The sequence below is a fragment of the Eptesicus fuscus genome, chromosome 3, assembly GCF_027574615.1.
Source record: "Eptesicus fuscus isolate TK198812 chromosome 3, DD_ASM_mEF_20220401, whole genome shotgun sequence".
Taxonomy (NCBI): domain Eukaryota; kingdom Metazoa; phylum Chordata; class Mammalia; order Chiroptera; family Vespertilionidae; genus Eptesicus; species Eptesicus fuscus.
The window spans coordinates 26,407,894-26,414,087 of NC_072475.1; positions in this window are offsets into that span (position 1 = coordinate 26,407,894).

Below are 6,194 nucleotides of genomic sequence, written 5' to 3' on the forward strand. Positions count from 1 at the left end.
TCCCTCTATATTTATATACCTTTTTAAAAATGTATGCTACCTTAATGTGAGATTCAATGATTTAAGGTACTAGCCACATATTATCCATCTTTAAATATCTCCTCAGAATTTGACTTGATTCTTATGGATGTACATTTTCCTAATAAAGCCTTTTCCTTTAAAATATCTCCACAATTCAATATGACAAATTCTAATGCTTTGAATTTTACTAAATTCCAAATTCTCTCACATTGTGATAATGCCAAACTTATGTTATTATGATACAACTTCTTGAAAGCTTATTAACCTTGTTTATTGAACACTGCAATTGAGAATACTTGATGATAATTATCTCAATCTATGCTAACAATATTTATCAGTAATCCTTTATTTTCTTTTTAATACTATAAAAGTATTAAACTAAAATGAAAAAATAAAACTGATATAATTGTGAGTACTGTTGCAATACTTAATTAAGCATCTGTTTAAAAAAATAATAAAAATGATATGAAATAAGGCCTATAGCTAAGAGAGTACTATTTAAAAAAATCAATTACTCTCTGAAACATAGGAAGCTGTTTTTCAGAAATTACAACAAAGCAAACTGCTGGTAACCATCCTACTGTATATCTATTTCTCAAAATAGTACAAGCACTTTCACACACACACACACACACACACACACACACACACAAAATCCAAGTCATTCATTATACAATGCCCTCAAGGCATAGATTTTCTCCAAGTGAGAGTCTCATTTCTCCTTTGCAAAGAAAATCAATTTCAAAAATAAGGAGAAATGCTTAGCAACAGCAGTTCAGTTGCTTTTAAGCATACGTACTGACTATACAGTGTATAAATATATGGATAGTTGAATACCATTTATACTTGTAATTTAAAGAGTTGAATATTTTCACCAAATGTTTAAATGCACATTTGCAATAGTGTTCAGTGTGTACCATAGCCATGTATGGCAAGTAAATAATGTACAATAATAACACTGTAATCTTTTCAAATAAAAATTATTCAAACTTTTTAAGTGTGTGTTATGACAATGATTTCATGAGATAGCATGTTATAATGGATCCTCCTCAAGCTACATAATCTTTAAAATATCTAAAATCACTCTTTTAAACCTAACCGTTTTACACAAGCTCTTTGTTCTTTTAGCAGTAAAACAATATATTACTTTAACACCTATTGGCAATTTTTGTAGTTTAGCTTTTATAGTTTCCCAGATAGAACACTAATTCAGAAGAATATAAATTTTTCCTTAAGTATACGGGCAAAGTTGGACACATGAAAGCAAACTCAATAGAAGATGAATGTTGCAGCTTAGCCACTCCAGGCTGCTCAGTGGCCGGGGACTGTTGAGCACCATGTGTATGTGGGGGCGATGGAACTGGAGCCCCGCTGCTGCTGCAGGAAGCCCATGAGAACGTGGAGGCAGCACAGAGCTACTAGTGGGAGCTGGGCCAGATTACAGCCCAGGATTACAAACCCCAGTTCCGTAAACGAACCTCAGCTCATTTTGAGGGTGTAGATGTAGGCTCAAAAAATGAATTCAGAGTATTACACATAGACACCATTGTTGATGATCAGTTAGAGTCTGTGCCCAAGGAGACAGACGACTAGAGTCCTTCCTTGGTGCCTCATGAATGGACAGCTGGCTTTAAGGAGTGCAGTCTGAGTAGTGCAAGAAATACATCGCTCCCAAGGGATTTGGAATCCTCAGGTGTTCTCCACTCCAGCATTCCAACCTATTTCTGGGAGCAGACTTTAACATTCAGAGTTGAAACTGGGGGACAATCAGACAGACGAGACAGCAGAGGGGTGTGTGCAGAAAAACAGAATGGATGTGACTCTGCAGCTGGACCAAGCAGTGTGCATTACTACACATGGTGACGGTTTTGAAAATGGAAATGACTAATCACTTGCGAGGCCTTTCTTCTGGGTCCACTGTCATATTTGACATTGAAGCTGTGGCTCTAGGATCCACCAATAATAGTGAAGATGATGAGAACTAAATTTTGAGACTTGTTTTCTTGGAACACTAGAACTGAATACCTAGAGAGAAATAGTCTATGCCTATAGACTGCATTGATACCTTCTGTTCTGGTAGAGTGAGGTTTAGGTACACACTTCTGATTATTAATGTTTAGATGTGTTCTCTGCTGGGAACATGTAAGGTAGGTGAAATAAAAGTAGAGTCACTGCAAGATGAACAAATTCTTCTTTGGTTCTTTGTTCTTAGTTCGACCAAGTATTTTGAAGACAAAATTAATTTTTGGACATTGACAAATTTTCAGATATGTTAAAATTGTACAAGATAGCATCATTTTTACTTATATCACATATTACATATTTTCAAATAGCTCCCTGTGTATATTTGAAATTTAAAATAATATAGTGAAGTAAGTGCTGGCAAGATATTAAGAGGTTATCTCCACATTAGAGGTGGGAAACTGAGACTTAGGTTCCAAGGCTGGTCAGACATCACAGAGTGAAACAGACTCATGTACACAGAGAACAGACTGATGGATGCCAGATGGAAGGGAGGCTGGGGAGGCTGGGTGAAACAGGTGAAGGGATTGAGAAATACCGATTAGCAGCTATAGAATCGTCTCCCAGAATTAGTTTCCTTACCTTGTTCCCTCCAACCATTTTTAGATAAGCTTGGGAATTTTTTACAGCTCTCCACAAAAAGCCTCATTATATGTGTAGATGAACTGCTTATACTTTCTTGGTGCTTGTGTGCAACCTTAGCATTGTTTCTGAACCAAATGTTAAGTGAGGGGTTCTGTCTACCTTACCTCTGTTTAGTGTCCAAATTGGTGCATTTTGTAGAACACTCTTATTGACATCCAATTGAGCAATAACAGATTGTCAAACGAAGATCAGAGAAACAATACTGTGTAGGTAGCAATCACTATTTTTTTTTGCTTGTAAAGAGAATGCAAATTAATTTTTATAACCCCCCCTAGCATAATGTGTTTGTAGGCAAGGGAAAAAAAACACACCCTTTTGTATCTCTGTTTGGTATGTTTAACAAAAAGTTAGTCCTATGTTCTTAGTGACATCTTATTTCATGTCCATAAACTATAAGTATGCCAATTGACTTATATTCATGTATTTAAAACCTCTGTGCATTATTTAGTCATTATAAATTAAATGTTATTAATATTTGAGTACATCACTAGTCTATAATTTTTTATGTGAAAAAAAGAAAAGTTGAATCTATGTTTTGCAGCTAAAAATGTCAAATACCCTCTTAACAAGTTAGTGTTTATTTAATAATTCTGAATCATCTCCTGAAATTATCTCTTTTGTGGTGGTTGGGTCTATCAGTCACATGACTTTCCAAATTGTTAACCACTTAACATAGCATACAGCAGTTAAGCAATACATGAATTAATCCAGACCTCAGCTAGATGTCTTTGTTGTCAACAATTGGGACCATATTTCTGCTAAAATTTATAGATATTTTTCTACCTTCTGAATTTTGTATTATTCATATACCACCTCCTTTGGGTAAATATATTCTGTACACAGGTATGACTCCATAAGTATAATCATCTATATTCTGCATAACATTGCATTTATTCTGAAACTAGAGGCCCGGTGCACGAAATTTGTGCATGGAGGAGGGGGGTCCCTCAGCCTGACCTGCACCCTCTCTAATCCGGAACCCCTCGGGGGATGTCTGACTACCAGTTTAGGCCCACAGGGATCAGGCCTAAACCAGCAGTTGGACATCCGTCTCGCAATCCAGGACCACTGACTCCTAACCACTCACCTGCCTGACTGCCTAATGCCCCTAACTGCTCCCCTGCCTGCCTTATCACCCCTAACAACCTCTGCCTGCCTGCCTGGTCACCCCTAATGGCCCTCCCCTGCTGGCCTGGTCGCCCCCAACATGAATATGGCTGGGGTCCCTCAGCCTGGCCTGTGACCTCTTGCAGTACAGGAGCCCTCAGAGGATGTCCTTGGGGGAACAGGCCTAAGCCAGCAGTCAGACATCCTTAGCTCTGCTATGGAAGTGGGAGAGGCTCCTGCTATCCCTACTGCACTTGCAAGCTGTGAGCCCAGCTCAGGGCTTCTGGCTGAGTGGCACTCCCCCTGTGGGAGTGCACTGACCACCAGAGGGCAGCTCCTGCATTGAGTGTCTGCCCCCTGGTGATCGGTGTGTATCATAGAGACTGGTTGTTCCACTGTTTGGTCGATTTGCATATTAGCCTTTTATTATATAGGATATGCCACGGTATCTAGTAAAACAAATTTGTATCAATTATGGCAAATTTTCTGTCCATTCTCACACGGGCAAATTGAGATCCACTGTTGATTTTATATCTTGCCCTATAAGGTCTCTTTTCTTTATTTTTCTTCCTCTTACTTTGGAAGATAGATAAAATGTGGCTTTCATTCCTAGATGGCTATTTTTTGATCTCTTAAGACTACACTAACCTACAAGACTGGAAGGGGTTCCAGCATCCTCAGTCAGGCTTAAGAGTGAAAAGCAAACAAACAAATATCATTAGATATTTGAGTACATCACTAGTCTATAATTTTTAGAAAAGTTCTTCAGAGAAAATCCATGGGAACTTCAGGTACAAAGAGTAAAGCATCAAAGAACTTTGGCATTTCATTTCACATTTCAAAATTCTTTTTGTTTAAGGATTGCTTCAACAAGAAGAGGGCTCAATTAAGGAAAGAGTCATTTTCAGTGGAAACAGAAGTAGAGAAAATAAAACTTTAAACGCCACAACAACAGTAAAAGATGTACTGACAGCATCTGAAGGAACAGAGGAAAGCAGTCTGGATAACAACAAGGGTGCAAGTTTAACTCAATCCTTTGCCCATTTCTGCATTTATTACTCTCCATTCCATAGTCTATGACTCTCAGATTCCCACATGCCCAGCTGTTCAACTCTTCATTCAGCTCATACTTCCTAGAGTTCTCACATGTTCCCATCTGTAACCTACCTGGAATTTATAACTACAAAGATTTTATTATATTAACACCCCTCGGATTTTGCTCTCTGTGCTATAGCATATACTTCACCTTGAGCCATTTACATTTAGAACACTTGCTTCTGGCTCAAACTCTGACTTTCTGAATTCTATATTGTCATTGGTACAGTGGGATAATCAGAAGAATTCTATTCTTAGACTAGCTTGAGGAAGTATGCAGGGATCAGCTAACTTTTGTGAGAAATTTTTTATTCTTTAGAACTTCCTCTTTCCCTACAGGAACACACATGGAGACTTATTAAAGATTTTTAGTTTTCACCCTAACTGGTTTGGTTCAGAGTATCAGCCTGTGAACTGAGGGGTCATGGGTTTGATTCCAGTCAAGGCCATGTACCTCAACTGCAGGCTAGACCCTGGCCCGCCCAGGAGGGGGCATGTGCAGGAAGCAACCAATTGATGTGTTTCTCTCACATCAATGTTTCTCTCTCTGTCTCTCCCCCTCCCTTCCACTAGCTCTAAAAGTCAATGAAAAAATATCCTCATTCTTGAATGAGGATTAACAACAATAACAAGAACAAGAACAACAGAAGATTTTTATTTCTCCAAAAGAAAAGAAAGGACACTTAAAAAAAATCTTAAACCTACATTTTCCAAATTTTCAAGCATAAATATATCTATCTACACTAATAAAAGAGAAACATGCAAATTGACCATCACTCCGTTATGCCCACTAGCCAATCAGGAGGGAATTCGCAAACTAGAAGGACAAAGATGTCGGCCGCCCAGCTGCTCCAGGCGAGGAGTGCCGGGAGGGGCAGGACGCCTACTATGAGAGGGAGGGCAGCGGGCAAAAGGATCTACAGGAGTGGCACTCCGGCCACAGCAAAAATGAAGACTGTAGACTCTGGCCTGAGACTGCAGCGAAGATGGCAAACTCCAGCAGGAGCCTGCAGCAAAGATGAAGAAGGCAGACCCTGGCCAGAGTCTGCAGCAAAGGCTGCAGACTCGGGCCGGAGCGAAGGCCTGGGACCCGGGTGCCGGAGGAAAACCGGTGCTGGAAGCCAAGGGAAGGAAGGCCTATTGCACGAATCTCTTCGGGCCTCTAGTGTAAATATAAGTAATTTATAATCATGGTTGGTCTCCATATTCCTTATCACTACCTTCCCACTGTATTTTCTGATAATTTTCCAGAATTTTGTTCAAGTTTAAGATGGTAAATTTCTTATTTTTTTAAAGATATTTTC